This window comes from Macrotis lagotis, chromosome X, assembly GCF_037893015.1.
Source record: "Macrotis lagotis isolate mMagLag1 chromosome X, bilby.v1.9.chrom.fasta, whole genome shotgun sequence".
Taxonomy (NCBI): domain Eukaryota; kingdom Metazoa; phylum Chordata; class Mammalia; order Peramelemorphia; family Peramelidae; genus Macrotis; species Macrotis lagotis.
The window spans coordinates 510,871,582-510,890,590 of NC_133666.1; positions in this window are offsets into that span (position 1 = coordinate 510,871,582).

Genomic DNA, 19,009 nt, shown 5'->3' on the forward strand with positions numbered 1-19,009 from the left:
TTGCAAAACATTGTAAGCAGCCTAAATGGTTAAAAATAGAATAGTTAAATTAGGGAGCAGCTAGGTAGTATAGTGGATAGATTACCAGCCCTGGAGTCAGGAGGGCCCTGGAATTCAAATCCAGGCTCAGACACTTAATAATTGCTTAGCTGTGTGACCTTGGACAAGTCAGTTAACCCCATTGCCTTAAATTAAAAAAAGAATAATTAAATAAGCTATGGTTCATTGATATAATGAAATATTATATTACAACTGAGATATAAGTATGAGGAAAATATGGAATGATTTTTAAAAATAAAATGACAATGATTTAACGAAATAATATAAAGCGAAAAAAGGATCAGAAAAATTGAATCTACGGTATGATTATATGAGGAAAAGTGAATGAGAATGAATGAATGAAAAAAGAATCCTTACACTTTATATTGAATTTCATTTATTTAAATGTAAGCATTTATAAAACAAATGTTTTGTAAACATTGTAAACATTGTCATTACATTTTTATTAGGATAAAGGTTTTTCTACAATGTAATTACTTTGATGTTTAATATCAAGTTTATAATAGAACATAAAGAAGAAATATTGCATGAAGCATTTAAGTGACTACTATGTACAAGCACTATATTTAGCATTTTGCAAATATTATTTCATTTGATCCTCACAGCAATCCTATGTGGAGGATGCAGTTAGTGTACCCATTTTCCAACTGAGAAAGCTAAGTGAGAGAAGGCAAATAATCTCTCCAGGGTCATTCAGCTAATAAGTGTCTAAAGTCAAGTTTGAGCCCAGGTCTTCCTGATATAGGATCAAAGAGAGTCTGAAGGATCTTTGGAAGTCATCTTGTCCAATCCCCTTCTTTAACAGATGAGGAAAAGGAGGCCAGAAAAGTTAAGTGATTTGCCAAGGCTCACACAAGGCATTAAGTCAAGGAGCCAGAATTCAAACTCAAGTCCTCAGATTCCAAATCCAGGGTTCTTTCTACTGTACCAAACTAGTATATGAAGATGATAGGATCAGGATTCCTACTTGAACTTTAGAAATCATCATGAATGGAACCCTAGGAATTACTTAGTTTAATTCCTGTAATTGTATAAATGGGAAAACCAGTTAAGCATTTTGCCCAACTCACACTGATATTTTGGAATAGAACCAGACCTGAACACAGGTTTTCTGGTTTCCAGTTCAGTATGCATTTGCCTTTACAATTCAGTCTTACAAGTTCTTAATTTATTCCTTCTTAATATATTCCTTAAAGTTCTCAATCTCTCTTTTTCAAACAGAAAAGCTCAGGATCCTGGGTAAATGGATCAATTTCTATATTGAAGAGAAAGTATAAAACCAGTAACTTCAGGGTTTTAATATTTCTGAAAAACATTTATGTATGAGTTGTTATATTATTTCACCTCTAGGTGGTGAAAGAGACTAGACTAACATATTTAGCTTCTTAAACTCAGTCCTGGAAAAAAAAATTCTTGAAATTATAAGGAGCCACAGGAAAATTTTGATCCTTTAAGAGAATCTTTGTGGTAAAACCTCTGAACTGCACCTGGACTTCAAAATTCTGGCTTATAAATTAAGTTAAATGTACTTCAATCTTGAATTTTTTTAAACTTTGTTTTGTGACAAATTTTAAGCTTTGGTTGAGAAGGAGACAAATAAAAATTAGACAGATAATCCTATAGGGATTGGTCTTTAGAGCAGAGAGACCTAGACTCAAGCCCTTCCTCTGACTCATACTGACTTTGTGACTATTAGGTGGAGGGGAAGGAGAAGGGTAAAAAAACTTTTATAGAGTGCCTACACTGTAAGAAATTTTGCAAATATGATCTCATTTGATCCTCACAGGCCTGCAAGGTAAATTATTCATGTTATTTTTCCTATAGAATAGGTGAGGAAACTGAAGCAAATTGAGGTTAAGTGACTTGCCCAGGGTGCTAGAGCTAGTATACATCTGAGGCCACATTTGAACTCAGATCTTCCTGACTCTAGGCCAACCAGGTGATCCCATTGGAAAATCAATTAACCTCTTATTACTCCCAGGCTATCTAAGACCTTAAGGTACAAAGAAATTTTCCATCTGCATCATTAAACTATAGAGGGAGTTCCCACAAAATGAATTTCCACACAGATGAAATCACAGGTTTGGATCAAAAGAAAAAAATGAACATATTTAAGAGATTGTTTTAAGAACTAAATAGCTGAGAAATAAAAGCCTCAGCAGAAGTAATAAATATTCCTTACTCCTTTCCTGAGCCACAGTTCCCTAGCAGCCTTCTTTGATTATTTTATCCTTCAAGCTCAATTCGAGTAGCTATGAGAATAAAATCCTACCATATCAGATTATCTTTTTGTGAGAAGATTTAAATTACTTAGTTTTACCTGAGTGGTTGCAGAAAGTTTTAATGGAGTCTTTGTGTATATGCTAATAACTGGTATAGAAAAATATTTAAAGCAAATTTTATTAAGAAATTTACAACATGTATATTTGTTCTCTGTTACACTTATTTCTTCTAAAAATAGCTGCTAAAAGACTATATATTTAGAGGTGGAAAAGGTCTTAGAGGGAATCTAATCTGACCTCATTTTATAGTTCAGGAAATTTGAGGCCAGGATGCCATCAACTTGCCCAAAGTCACACAGATAGTAATTGTCAGGGTAGAGATTTGAACCCAGGTCCCCTGACTCTGTTGACAACTCTCTCTCTGGTGACAAATGAAAAATGGCTACTGTAGACAAGAAAGAAAATTATGTCCTCTAGTCAGTAGAACCAAATTTCATATAAGCTCTGATAAGAAATTTCAATTTATCTTTAAATGTCATTTATGTATTGTTTCCATGCTACTTACAACCCAAGCTATTTAAAAAAAACAGTGATTTTATTGTTGTGGGCAGTCTTTTCACCAATATACAGTATAAGTTCTTTGTAACTTAGTGTCTAGTATTGGATAGTTGCTGGATGCTTACAATTCATCACTCTTTAGTCATCATTCTTCAGGAGATGACTTTTGAACTTCGCTTGACTGGTCCTCAGGCAACAGGTATGACATAATTCCTCACCAAAACCATTCTAGTTTAGCAGGACCTGTCAGACAGACTCTGAGTTTAGTTGACATAGTACAGGTTATGACTTATGCAAAGTCATCTCTCCTTTGGGGGTTTCAATTATTTCATCTATAAAATAAAGGAGTTGAACTAGCTGAACTTAAAGGTCCTTTCCAGTTCAAAATCTGTGATTCCATGATCTATTGTCATACTTTCTGTTTACCTGGGATTACCTTTACATTATAATATCAGACCAGGACTTTAGAAATTTAGAAGTTTATAAATGGCAAAAAGACCATATAAAGTTCATATGTCACTATAGCCAAACAAACATATACCTACTACTTTAATATTTTGTAAAAAATGCAGTCTGATAATTATCATTAGTTATTAGGCTAATTTTCTCATCCACTTTCATATTGTACTAATGGTGAAATTTTACTTCCAAAGAATAAATATAGAGTGACTTGTGTTACCAAATAGCCACTACCAGAATTTGGGAATGAGATATGGTGGGGACAGTACTAAGATAAGAGAAGTAATAATAATAATAATAATAATAATAATAATAATAATAATAATAATAATAATAGTAATGATTACAATAATGTGCAACTGATAACTACAAAAAAGGTTATTTTGTCTACCTGTGCAATAGTTCATGGGAGACTTGTCCCAAGACTGTTTCTATTTAAACATCATTGAAAAAGATGGTCAAGATTATGACAATATGACATTAATGTTGTAGTTTAAAGTTTATAGAGAAAACATTTTCTTACAATAGCCCTGAGTATAAATATTATTGCCTCATTTCACAGAATAAGAAATTGAAACTCAGAGATGTTAAATAACCCTCCAATGGTTCCATGGAAAGGAAATTGATAAAACAGACAGAGCATTATGTTAATTCCTAGAAAAGACAGAAATTTAGAATTTCCCTGACATTCCTAGGCAGTCCCTGACATGGAATTTATGGTTTTAATCAAAGTTGAACTTAATTGTATTAATTAGAATGGGTTGCTAAAGAGTCATGACTCTTTAGTTTTTAATTTCTCTTAGTTTTATTTTTTTTTAGGCAAGACAATGGGGTTAAGTGACTTGCCCAAGGCCACACAGCTAGGTAATTATTAAGTGTCTGAGGTGGGATTTGAACTCAGGTACTCCTGACTCCAGGGCCGGTGCTCTATCCACTGCACCATCTAGCCACCCCTTCTTAGCCTGTTTTTAAAACAATTTGTAGTTCACAAGAAAGGGGAGACCATTATTGAGATTGAGGGAAAGACATCCTAAGTTTCATGCCACTCCTGCTAAGAATTAGTGGAATTATAAAGTACTTTTGTGAATTATTGCATCAACAACTTAATTAAGGTTTCTAAAGACATTTTGACCAGGTAGTCAAGAGTAATTGAGTCTTTATTTAGAAACCTGTCAATAGTCATTCAGGAACATTCTCATATCATGTGGAAAATACAGCTATCTAGGGTAGGGTGTATTTTAAAATATCTGTTGTGTTGTTGTTTGCCTTTCATGTTCAAAGAGGATCAAGACAATCAGGAAAGTGATTGTACTTTCATTAAATGGAACCCATTTCAATTTTGATTAGCGCCTAATTGGCTTATTGTTAGGAAGCACCATCCCCCATTAAGCCCAAATTTATATACTTGTAATTTCTACCCATTACCTCTAATTCTGCCTTCTCTTAGAGCAAAGCAGAATAAACCTAATACCTTCTTGATTTCACAACCTTTCAGATCCCCGAGGATCACTATCATATCTTTCTTAAATTTTATCTTCTCTTGGTTAATTATCTGCAAGTCTTTCAACAAATTCTCAAATTATTTGATATTGAGGGTTTTGTCATCCTTTCCCCCTTCTTCAAGCATTAATCATTCCAAAATAAGTTGCTCTGAACTGAGATAGTATTAAAGATGTCTGATTCTGTGTTGCAAGATTAATGCCAAGGGGTGAAGTGATAACTCCAGTTCATTCCTCAACATTTAGTTCTCTAAGTGGATTTAAAAAATAGTAAGTATTTATTAACAAAAAAAATTAAGAGGACAATTTTGAGTAATCAATTTAGAATAGCAGAAAACTATACTTGATTGATTAATTAAGAGTCTATTACCAAAGCATTCTACTTCTCTCCCGTCTTACCTTTTGGCTCATATCCTCTAGCAAAAAAGGACTTGATAAAACAAAAAGGTTAAAAGTTTTCTATTTCTTTTGACTTTTGTAAAAAAAAAGTTGAGTATTAGTTTATTAAATCATCTCCAACCCCCAGTTTATTATATCTAATTAAAAATTGTTGAGGAAGATAGAGAGAAATTGAGATAGATATAGTTCAGATTTGAGTCTAGAACAACAGAATCTTCAGAATCAATAAGAAGCTATATTACATGGGCGGCTAGGTGGTACAGTGGATAGAGCACCGGCCTTGGAGTCAGAAGTACCTGAGTTCAAATCCCGCCTCAGACACTTAATAATTACCTAGCTGTGTGGCCTTGGGCAAGCCACTTAACCCCACTGCCCTGAAAAAAAATCTAAAAAAAAAGAAGGTATATTACAAATTAATTCATTCAATATATAAGTGTACCTCAATACTCCCTTTACTGTGTGTGTGTGTGTGTGTGTGTGTGTGTGTGTGTGTTGTTATACAAAGTATGACACAGGTTACTATACAAAGTATCATACTGAAACTTCTGAGAAATATATACATAATTGAAAACGAAACTACAAGTTTATCAAAGAAAAGAATCAACATTTCTGAAATTAGCATCAACATAAATTAAAAAAAAACTTTAAAAGAAACCTTCAATTTTCTGTTGCCCATGGTACATAGCATGTTTTGGAGAAGAATATTTTTCTGGAGCCAGAAGATTTTTAATTTAAAAATTTTATGTTCTTGACCACTCTTTTTTTCAAAACATGGTCAATGAGTGGATAAGTTTAGAAAGGTTGGTATCGGGCAGCTAGGTGATGCAGTGGAGAGAATACCAGCCCTGGAGTCAGGAGAGCCTGAGTTCAAATCCAACCTCAGACACTTAATAATTACCTAGCAGTGTGACCTTGGGCAAGTCACTTAATCCCATTTCCTTGCAAAGAAAAAAAAAAGAAAGATTAGTCATTAGGAATTTGTCTTTGTTTCAAGCTCAATAAATGCCAATGTTCATTATAGAATTTTCTCCCAGGATATTTAAGAAAATTTAAATGCCATCTTCTAAAGGTGTCATCAATGATATTAATTCAAGTTGCTATTTTTTCTTTCATTTAGTTTGTGAATTATATATTTCATTAATATTGGTCCCAATATTAATCAAGAAAATATAAAAGAATTTTTTTCTAGGTCCTTAAAATAATGGTAGACAATTGCTTTATTGCTTTGGAAAAATTAACTCAAGATAAGATTTCAATTACTCTAATTTTTCAAAGTCTATATCAATAGATAAATTGACAAATATTTATTAACTTCCTACTATTTGCCAGGCATTGTGCAAAGTGATATAAAAAAAGAAGCAAAATACAATTCTTGCCCTCAAGGAGCTTACAACAAGCAAATATCTGCCCAGGGATTATCACTTAATTTGTACAAGCAATTTTTAAGAACTATTCTTTTTTTTTTCTAATGCATACTCTAAAGATTATCAGTGGAATGACCTTGATGTTGATCTACTATAAGTAAATGACCATTACTAGTTTTCAGGCAAATAGACAGCAAATATTTAATGGCTATTTGTAGAGTATGGGACTGGTGAAATTTTCTTACTGGCATTTTTTCAGTGATAATTTTCAGAGGAAAATCAATAGGCAAAATTCCATTAGCAAGTGATGGAATTTTTACAATATGTTTATAATTAGGACACATCTGTGGAACTCTTAGTGTTCACCATATGTAAAATTTATCAGATCAAATAACATTTTCCAGACAATTTTGGTAAAATATATTAGAGTATAGATAAAGGATCTTCAAATATAAATGAAGAGTGTTACTTTGTCATCAAAATTATTTCCTACCTTGTAGAACTTCTTGTGAAACTCTTCATCTGGAGCCCTCTTAAACTCTTGTGTACTCCTACTCTTTCAGCTTTTTATATTCTCAGTATTGCCTGAGACACCAACAAGCTTTCTTCTAAGCACTGGGACACTGCCAGATGTCAGCTTTCAGCTCAGACTTTTGTTTTTCTAAATGGATTATTATGTGTTTTTCATAAATACCACATCATTAAGAACATATACCATACAATTCATGAATATTTTAATATGGTTTATTGAGGTTGTGTTACAATCATGAGCACAGGTAATGTTGAAAGTTGCCTGGATTGAGTTCCTGGTACTTTGCTATCTTGTGAAATACTGATACAAACTCCAGAATTCATACCAGAGTCACAGGACAAGTCTTTAGACAGCAATACAATCTGAGTGTGTATTGCTTGTATTTACATAGGAAAAAACACTCTTCCATTGCAGATGTAGTTCATCAATAGTAGTCTTGTGTTTTGGTTGGTTTTAAAGATTTGGGAGTGCTATTTTTCAGAGCACACATTACTGGGTCTTTTCTGAATTTATGATTCATCTTCCAGGCAATTCAGATTAAAGATTACTTGGTGGTTCATAAGTTTTAGATTGTGGGGACACAGGTAATCTGAATAAGTTATTGTTTTAAGGTAAGGCAATAGGGTTAAGTGACTTACTTGCCCATGGTCACACAGTCAGGCAATTATTGTCTGAGGACAGATTCGAATTCAGGTCCTACTGACTCGAGGGCTGGTGCTCTATACACTGTCATCAAGCTGTCCCTCTAGGAGTTATTTTTAAATGTAGGTTGACTAATTTCTGTGCATCCACATTATTCTCTTTAGATAACTTTCCCTTTTCTTCTTCATTAGAAATATTTTTCACTGTCTTTAGAATTTTTATTATTAGAGTTTCCCTTCCTTCTTGTATAACTTCCCTTTGGAGTTTTATTTTGTAGAACCTGATCTATTCTTTCCCTGAATCCTTTGAAACCTAAACTCCTAAAATCTAGAGCACTTCTCTTTTCCTTTTTCCTATCTAAGAAAGAGTGGTTACTTTTTTTCAAATTTTTCATCATTTCTACTTCAGTTACCTGATCTTCCTTGTTAATGAGAATCAGGTCAAGGGTAACCATTTACCTTACTGCTTCTTCTACTTTTTGCAGGATTAAATTATAATTATGCCATCCCAAGAAATTATTAACTGGAAATGATTAGGTAAAACAATAAGCCAAAATAGGCAGATGCATTCAAATATGACCTGAATTGCTAGAAAGATCAGCTTTCCACAAGATTTATGCTAAATAAAATATACATTTGCCTTTAGTAAAGTATTTTTCTTTCTATTTTGGTATTGTGACTTGGAATTAGATTTTATATTTAGATAGTTTAAAAATGAACTTTGATCCTCCATAAAACAAAATTTTGAAGAGGAGACATTCCTCACAAAATCACAGTACTTCATATCCATCTCAAAGCTTGTTATTAGGAAAGGTCTTTGAAATCTTAAGGCAAAATCTGTCATCTATGCATCTATTCATCCTTGATTCCATCTGTCTGCCTATACATTTGTGTGTACATATGTTGGTTTTTGAGATTTTAATGGTATAGAGAATTTCCATCATGGAAAATTCCTCTACTAATGCAAATTGGCATGAATCTTTTATGCAACTTAAAATGTTTAGAGTACTGAGAGGTCAGCATCACACTGTTTTAGACTTAAGACATGAACCCAAGTCTTACTGATGACTATTTATTTAACAACACTGCTTTTCCAAAGCATTATATCAATATGTTCTATTATTAATGAAATTAATAACCATAATTTGTTCTGAATGAGGAATCAGAAGGCATTAATTGTTTAAAACACAGAAGCATCATTTTTTTAGGTTTTTGTAAGGCAAACGGGGTTAAGTGGCTTGCCCAAGGCCACACAGCTAGGTAATTATTAAGTGTCTGAGACCGGATTTGAACTCAGGTACTCCAGACTCCACTGTGCCACAGAAGCATCAAATTGAGAGGCAGTATAGTAGAGTATGGTGAAAGGTTTAGGCTGAACCCTAATTCTAATGTCTATTAGCTTCATAATCTTTGACAATTGTTTTGCCTTTTGGGGCAATAATTTCTTCAAATATATATATACATATATATATATATATATATATATATATATATATATTTCTTCAACCAAATTTCATTCTAGCTCTAATTCTCAGGATTGTTTAAGGTATTAGTGTGTCAATAAAAAGACACATAGATATTCAGGCTATGGCATTTTTTTTGTGCCTACCATAATTTCTGCTAGACTTTGCTGTGGATTTCTCTTCCCTAAACCTGAATCAAATGGTATAAACTCACTATGAATCCAAATCTTCTTTAAGTTTTTCTATACTAGGAATGATGCATAGTAATTATTAGTGGGCTATATGTTATCAATGAAGGATTGAGCTCTAGAAGTAGAAAAGCTATCATCAAAGAGATCAGAAAAGAAGGGCTGCTCATAAATGAATGAATTAAAAAGAATTTAAGCACTAATTTTATGCCAAATATCCTACTAAATATTGGAGATAGAAGTTATTAAACAAAGTAAAAAACTTCCTTTGTACTTGAGGGAGATAATAAAGAAAGAAGGGTTCAGCTATAGAGCAGATGACAAGGACTAAGGATACTCAAAATATATTAGCAGGTCCAGTGATAAGATCCAGTTATCCTTAAGGCACATTGACAAGGTGGGTGGTAAAACCTGGTGATTTTCCATCCTTCCAGAAGGTTTGTAGTTGGTTTTGATTTTCCGGGTAGCAGAAGAAGCTATATTTGTTGGGAGTGGAAAGGGTTGGAGGAACCAGTTCACATTATTGGGTAGGAAGGAGTGAGTCAAACTCAGTTTCCCTCCTGAGGAAAGTGGATCAGAGGGAAAGGAAAGAATAAGATTGGAGGAAAAATCTCCCTGCATTATCTGTTCCTATGGGGTCTTCCTCTGCCCATGGGGTCTGGGCATCAGGCAAGTGGGAAAAAGGAGTGGAAGGACTTTTTGTAGCAACTTGTTTATGTTTAACTTTCAGTGTTCATATATTATCAACTAGACAGACCAAACACTGCATTGTTACCAATGTAATGGTGTTGATTCCTAAGGAAAATTAGGCAGCACTTTGAGTAGACCTACCATGGAGCATTTACAGAAGGGCATGAGCAAAAATCATAAACAATGAAATGAGGGTAGATGACTTTATCTCTATCACTGGAGGTAATATCAGATTTCTGAATTCATAGATCCTTGAAGTATATATATATATAAACACATGTATATATATATTATATATATACATATATAATGTGTGTATGTATATTTCTATTTCTGTGTAAAGAAGGTTATTTATCTCTGCCTCCTGGCCCTCATGGAAAATTTCAGGGCACCTTTTGTTTTCCCACAGATTCAAAATGAATGCTCATTAGAGAGAGCTCCAGGCTGGATGGCGACCATAAGGATACCCTGCATCTGTCACAGAGGATAGCATCAGGAGAATGGCATGCACTGAAAGAGGATTGCAGTTCAGGCAGCATTAGCAAGGGTGAGTCACATAGAGCAGTTTATCTCTTCTCTGTTTCTTTTGAGGATTCTTCTAGGATGAAGGGGCTTATCTAGTAGTTTTCTCATTCTCCCCTCCTTTGCTTCTTCCTCAGAAATAAGACTTTGTGGAAATCAGAAATATTCCCTCACCTAGAACAGGATAGAGAATCTTGGCTATAGTGCAGTCTCTGTTAACTATGTATGGAATGGGTCATTCATTTCAAATACAAGAAAAAAAATACTCTGAAAAAATATGCTCCTGGTTTATCTCTCACTTTCAGCTGACTAGTCTGTAAACTTCATCTGTATTTGAATTAGGTATTTGTCACCCTTACATGCCATATAAATAGTAGGATAATATAAATACAGCTTTCAAAAGACAATGTGTCAGAAACAAAACTGAATGTGACAGGAAGAGCTTTTGGGGGACAGTTTGACATATGAGTATTTTAGGCAGTAGATAATGTAAAATACTGGAACAAATATGCTCTTTATGTGTTTCTGGATTTTTAAAAGTGCTAGTGTCTAGTTTGGATTAAATTTTAAAATGACAATATTTCAAAAAGATCAACAGCACTGAAGAATGTGAATAATTTTGCCTGAGAATTTTTTTTTGCTGATAATGCTGAGATTCCCTCCCAGCATTCTCTACATGATAAATTAATATACAATATGAAAAGCCTTGGGAAAGATTCTTAAATTCATCTTGAGCACATCTAGCCACTCTGAAAGGAGATGATTTGAGGTGAAGAAACTGAAAAAGTTCAAGGTCCTTTTAATTAATATACAAGATCAAAGTGTCATTCCTGCTGGACATTGACACAACTATTTAAGTGTTTGTATGTATTATAAAAAGGGGCAGCTAGGTGTCACAATGGATTGAGCCCTGGACTTAGAATCAAGAAGATTCCTTTTATAAGTTCATATCTAAGCTCAGACACATAATGATTCTGGTTAAGTCATTTAACCCTTTTTATATTCTATAAAGTGAGCTGAAGAAGGAAATGGCAAACCACACTAGTATCCTTGCCAAGAAAGCTCCAAAGAGTCCAAAGAGTCAGACACAATTGAAAATTGCTTTAAGAATAAGGTGCTAGGGGGGCGGCTAGGTGGTGTAGTGGATAAAGCACCGGCCCTGGAGTCAGGAGTACTTGGGTTCAAATCCGGTCTCAGACACTTAATAATTAGCTAGCTGTGTGGCATTGGGGAAGCCAATTAACCCCATTGCCTTGCAAAAGCCTAAAAAAGAAAAAAAAAGAACAAGGTGCTAGTCAGAGGGCGTCTTCTTGAGAGATGTGATTAGGTGAATTTGTATAAATTAGAACTGTTAAATGTGTCTTTATTTTCTATTCACACCATGTACTTCTATTGATTATGTTTGTCTAATTGTCTGCCCCATTAAACAGAGTGTTTGCTTTGACTATTCATAAGTCTGTCCCTTGCAGATGTTTTAATATTTTATCTTTTGAAAGAGGCACCTCAGGAGCTACACTAATATTGTAAAGATGTTATTGTATTGTGGGAAGGGGATGTAAACAGCATGTCTTTTTTGTCTGTTCTTATTAAAGCAGACAATCCTTATTTCTGTTTTTTTCTCAGTTTTCTCTGTCTCATTCCCCCATTTACAAGTCATTGCTATAGACATGTTTGAACCTTCCCTTTTAAAATTGCTTTCATTGCCTTTAATACATTCTAGCAGAATAGGGATTAAGCCATATTTAGAGATGGGGATGGGGCATAGATATATAATTTTATTGAAATAGAAAGCTTTGAGACTTAACCCCCCCCCAAAAAAAAACCTAATCAAACCCTCTATTAATGCAGGTCAGTAAATTCTCTATCTCTTAGTCTTAAGAGTTATCTACTATCCAAAGCACTCACTTAGACTGTAAAAGTCATAGGCAGGGCTTAAATATAGGTGTTCTGACTCTGTTCAATATGCCTTCCTGCCTTTAAGTGTATGTGGTTTTTACATTATCTATATTTTGCATCTAAACAGAAGAAAAAAGTTATGAGTGAATAAAATTTCTCAAATCATCATCTTTTTGAAGTACATGGGAAGTTAAAAATTAAAATTAAAACTTAAAAAGTTAAAAATTATATTGTGATTTATCTTTTATAAAGAGAAAATGTGTGACATAAGAAAGAGGACTGAGCTAAGAGTTGAAAGATCTGGATTTGTCTTACCTTGGTCACTGGGCAGCTTTGGGAAAATCATTAAACATCTCTGGGTCTCAATTGTTTATTCTATAAAATATTGTTCTACTTCTCAGTGTAGCTGTGAAATGTATATAAAAGTGCTTTGAAAATCATAAATTCCTTTACAAATATAAGCTATCATTAAACAAAGTGACAACACTTTTTTTTTTTTTGCAAGGCAGTGGGGTTAAGTGACTGACTTGCCCAAGGCCACACAGCTAGGTAATTATTAAGTGTCTGAGGCTGGATTTGAACTCAGGTACTCCTGACTCCAGGGCCAGTGCTCTATCCACTGCACCACCAGCTGCTCCAATTCAAGTGAATTTTTAAAAAATTATTATTTTTGAATTTTACAATTTTCTCCCTAATCTCACTTCCCTTCCTCCACCCCCCCCCCCACAGAAGGCAGTCTGATACATTGATCCAAATTGAAAGTGTTAAGAGAGAAATAATATCACTAAGGAAAAAATGAAGTATAAGAGATAGCAAAATTACATAATAAGATACATTTTTGTTAATTAGAAGTAATAGTCTCTTTGGTCTTTTGTTCAAACTCCACAATTCTTTCTCTGTATACAGATGCTATTCTCCATCTCAGATACCCCCAAATTGTCCCTGATTGTTGCACTGGTGAAATGAGCAAGTCCATTAAGATTGATCATCAACCTCATGTTGCTATTAAGGTGAAAATGTTCTTCTGGTTCTGCTCATCTTGCTCTGCATCATTTCATGTAAATCCTTCCAGGTTTCTCTGAATTCCCATCCCTCCTGAATAATAATGTTCCATAACATACATATGCCACAATTTGTTCAGCCATTCCCCAATTGATGAACATTCACTCAATTTCCAATTCTTTGCCACCACAAACAGGGCTGCTATGGATATTTTTGTACAAATGATGTTTTTACCCTTTTTCATCATCTCTTCAGGGTATAGACCCAGTAGTGGTAATTTCTGGATCAAAGGGTATGAAAATTTTTATTGCCCTTTGGGCATAATTCTAAATTGCTCTCCAGAAAGGTTGGATCAGTTCACAGCTCCACCACCAGTATATTAGTGTCCCAGATTTCCCACATCCCTTCCAACATTGATCATTGTCCTTTCTGGTCATATTGGCCAGTCTGAGAGGTGTGAGGTGGTACCTTAGAGATGCTTTAATTTGCATTTCTCTAATCAGTAAAGAATTAGAGCAATATTTCATATGACTATGGATCACTTTGATATCCTCATCTGCACATTGCCTCTGCATATCCTTTGACCATTTGTCAATTGGGAAATGGATTTTTTTTTTGTAAATTTGACTCGGTTCTCTATATATTTTAGAAATGAGTCCTTTGTCAGAAATACTAAGTGTAAAAATTGTTTCCCAATTTATTACATTTCTTTCTTGGTTACAGTGGTTTTATTTGTGCAAAAGCTTTTTAATTTAATGTAATCAAAATGATCTACTTTGTTTTTAATGATGTTCTCCATTTCTTCCTTGGTCATAAAATGCTTCCCTTTCCATAGATCTGACAGGTGAAGTATTCCTTGATTTTCTAGTTTGCTTATCATATTGTCTTTTGTGTCTAAATCCTGTACCCATTTTGATCTTATCTTAGTATAGGGTGTAAGATGTTGGTCTAATCCAAGTTTCTGCCATAATAACTTCCAATTTTCCCAACAGTTTTTATCAAAGGAGAGAATTCTTATCCCAAAAGCTGGACTCTTTGGGTTTATCAAACAGCAGATTACTATAACCATTTCATGTTATCTCTTTTTCACTTAGTCTGTTTCACTGATCCACCACTCTGTTTTTTTAGCCAAAACCAGTCAGTTTTGATGACTGATGCTTTGTAATATAATTTTAGATCTGGTAAGGCTAAGTCATCTTCTTTTGCGCTTTCCCCCATCAATTCCCTGGAAATTCTTTTTTTTCCCCCTGGAAATTCTTGACTTTTTATTTTTCCATATGAATTTACTTATAATTTTTTCTAACTCATTAAGGTAAATTTTGGAATTTTGATTGGTAGAGCACAAAATTAGTACTTTAATTTTGGTAGAATTATCATTTTTATTATATTAGCTCAGCCTATCCATAAGCAGTTGATGTTGCCCAGTTATTTAAAATCTGATTTTATTTGTGTGACAAGTGTTTTGTAGTTGTTTTCATAAAGTTTCTGAGTCTGCCTTGGCAGGTAGACTCCCAAGGATTTTATATTGTCTGAAGTTACATTGAATGGAATTTCCCTTTCTAGCTCTTTCTGCTGTATTTTGCTAGTCATATATAGAAATATTAAGGATTTTTGAGGGTTTATTTTATATCCTGCAACTTTGATAAAATTTCTAATTGTTTCTAGTAGTATTTTAGATGGTTTTTCTAGGATTCTCTTACTATCATGTCATCTGTAAAAAATGAGAGTTTTGTCCCTCACAATTCTAATTCCTTCAATTTCTTTTTTCTTCTCATTGCTGAAGCTAACATTTCTAATACAATATTGAATAGTAGTGGTTATGATGAACATCCTTGTTTCACCCCTGATCTTACAGGGAATGCCTTTAGCTTATCCTCATTGCATATAATGCTTATTGATGGTTTCAGATAGATACTGATTATTATTCTAAGGAACAATCCATTTATTCCTACGTCTCTAGTTTTTTAGTAGGAATGGGTGCTGTATTTTGTCAAATGCTTTTTCACCATCTATTAACATAATCATATTATTTCTGATAGGTTTGTTATTGCTATAGTTAGTTATATTAAGTTTTCCTAATATTGAACAAACCCTGCATTCCTAGAATGAATCCTATAAGGTCATAGGTTATCCTAGTGATAATTTGCTGTAATTGTTTTGCTAAAGTTTTATTTAAAATTTTTGCATCTATATATTCATCTAGGTCTGTAATTTTTTTCTCCATCTTGACTCTTGCTGGTTTAGGTATCAGCACCATATTGGTATATAAAGAGTTAGGCAGAGTCCATCTTCACCTATTTTGTCAGAGTTTATATAGGATTGGAACCAATTGTTCCTTAAATGTTTGCTAGACCTCACTTGTGAATCCATGTAGCCCTGGAGATTTTTTTCTTAGGGAGTTCAAAAATGACTTGTTGAATTTATTTTTATGAGATAGAGTTAATTAGGTATTTAATTTCCTCTTCATTTAACATGGGAAACTTATATTTTTTTGTAAATATTCATCCATTTCAGTTAGATTATCAAATTTATTGGCATAGAGTAGGGCAAAATAATTCCAAATTATTACTTTAATTTCCTCTTCATTGGTGGTGAGTTTACCTTTTTAATTTATGATACTAGCAATTTGATTTTCTTCTTGTTTTTTTAATCTAATTGACCAGAGGTTTATCAATTTTTTTCATAAAACCAGCTCTTGGTTTTATTTATTAGTTCATGTTTTCTTTCTTTTGATTTTATTAATTTCTCATTTAATTTTTCTAATTTGTAATTTTATATTTGAGTTTTTAATTTGTTCTTTCTTTAATTTTTTTCAGTTGCATGTTTAGTTCACTGATTTCCTCTTTCTCTAATTTATTCATGTAAGCATGTAAAGATATAATATATTCCCTGACAACCTTTGGCTGTATCTCATAAGTTTTGGTATATTGTCTCATTATTGTCATTATCTAAGAAGAAATCATTAATTTTTTATATAATTTGTTGTTTGATCCACTCATTCTTTAAAATGAAGTTATTTAGTTTCCAATTAGTTTTAGGTCTATCTCTCCCTGGTCCATTATTGCATGTGATTTTTATTGCATTTTGATCTGAGAAGGATGTATTCACTATTTCTGCCTTTCTGCATTTGATTATTAGGTTTTTATGCCCTAGTACATGGTCAATTTTTGTGTAAGTGCCATGTACTGCAGAAAAAGTATATTCCTTTCGATTCCCATTCAATTTTCTGCAAAAGTCTATCCTGTCTAGGTTGAGTTTTTTTTTTTTTTTTTTTAGTTTTTGCAAGGCAATGGGGTTAAGTGGCTTGCCCAAGGCCACACAGCTAGGTAATTATTGTCTAAGGCTGGATTTGAACTCAAGTACTCCTGACTGCAGGGCCGATGCTCTATCCACTATGCCACCTAGCTGCCCCCTGTCTAGGTTTTTAACAATCTATTTACCTCATTATCTTCCTTCTTGTTTATTTTATGGTTACATTTATCTAAATTTGGGAGCAGGAGTTTGAAGTCTCCTACCAGCACAGTTTTGCTATCTATGTCTTCCTGTAACTCATTAAACTTCTCTAAGAATCTGGATGCTATACCACTTGGTGCATACATATTTAGTATTGAATTCATTGTCTATGTACTTTTTTTAGGAGGATATAGTTTCCTTCCTTATCTCTTTTTATAAGATCTATTTTTGCAGTCACTTTGTCTGAGATAAGGATTGCTAACCTGACTTTTTTCACTTCAGCTGAAGCAAAATACATTTTGTTTCAACCTTTTATCTTTACCATATATGTATCTTTCTGCTTCAAATGAATTTCTTGTAAGCAGCATATTGTAAGATTCTGGTTTTTAATTCACTATGCTGTTCATTTACATTTTATGGGAGAGTTCATCCTATTCACATTCAAAGTTATAACTACTAACTCTTTATTGCCCTTCATGCTATCTTTCCTGTTTGCATTTTCTCCTTTTTTTCACTTTATCCATATTCCCCAGTATTTTGTTTCTGAATACCACCACCTTAAGTGTATTTTCCCCTGTATCCACCCCCTCTCCTTTTGCCCCTCCTTCCTTCCCTTCCTTCTCTTAGTTCCTCTTTTCCTCCTCCCACCCCCTTTACCTTTTTAACACTTGAAAGGTAAGATAAGTTTCTTAATTTAAATGAGTGTGTGTATGTTAACTTTAAGCTAAATCTAATGAGAGTAAGATTCAGGTGGTTCTCACCTCTTCCCTTCTTCACTATTGCAATAGGTCCTTTGTACCTCTTTATGTAATGTGATTTACCCCATTCAATCTCCTCCATCTACCAGTGTCTTTACTGTCCCCCTTTTTAAGGAGACACTGTTTTTAAATCATTCTATTGGAGTCCTGGATAAGTCATGAATGTCCATTATTTCTGGATTAGTATATTCTCTCTAATTGAGTTACAAGAGTTATGTGAGTCTTTCTTCCAGGTGGGGATATAACCAATTTCATTTTATTGGATAGCAGATTTTTTTACCCTTTATTTTACCTTTTCATGTGTCTCTTAAGTCTCCTGTTTGAAGTCCAAATTTTCTCTTTAGCTCTGGTATTTTCATCATGAAATCTTGGAAGTCTATTTCATTAAATGTCCATCTTTTCCCCTGGAAGAGAAGTCTCAGTTTTGAAAGATAGTGAATTCTTGGCTGCATTCCAAGTTCCCTTGCTCCTCAGAATATCACATTACAGGATCTTCTATTCCTTAATGTTGATACAGCCAGGTCCTGTGCAATCCTTACTGTGTCTCCTCGATGTCTAAATTGTTTCTGCCTGCTTGCAGGATTTTCTCTTTTATCTGATAGTTCTGGAATTTGACCACAATATTACTTGGTGTTTTCACTTTGGGATCCATTTCTGGAGGGGATTGGTGTATTCTTTCAATAACTATTTTGCCCTCTGGTTCAATGATATCAGGGCAATTTTCCATCCTAAATCCTGTAATATTGAATCCAGGTTTATTTTTCTCTTCAATGTTTTCAAGAAGCCCAATGTATCTATTCTCCTGGTCAGTGGTTTTGCTGATGAGATATTTTATATTTTCTTCCATTTTTTTGATTTTTTTGGTCTTGTTTAACAGATTCTTGTTGTCTCATGAAGTCATAAGTTTCCACAGATTCCATTCTTTTTTTAAGAGAAGAATTTTCTTCATTTACCTTTTGCAACTCCTTTTCCAATTGGTCAATTCTATTTTTGAAGTAGTTTTCCATTTGCCCAATTGAGCATTTGAGAGAATTATTTTCTTTTTGCATTTGTTCAATTGTATTTTCCAATAATTTGTTTTCTTGCTGCAAGGTGTTAATTTTCTCTTCAGTTTCTTTTCCCAATTTTTCCAATTGCTTTTTAAACTCTTTCCTGATTTATTCAAGGAAGTCTTTCTGGGATGGAGAACAAATCATATTCTCCTCAGAAGTTTTAGATCTGAGTTAGGATCTTTGCCTTCTATGTAATTTTCTATGGACCCCCTTTCTGCTGGCTTTCTTCATTTTCCTAAGACTTTGTGTTG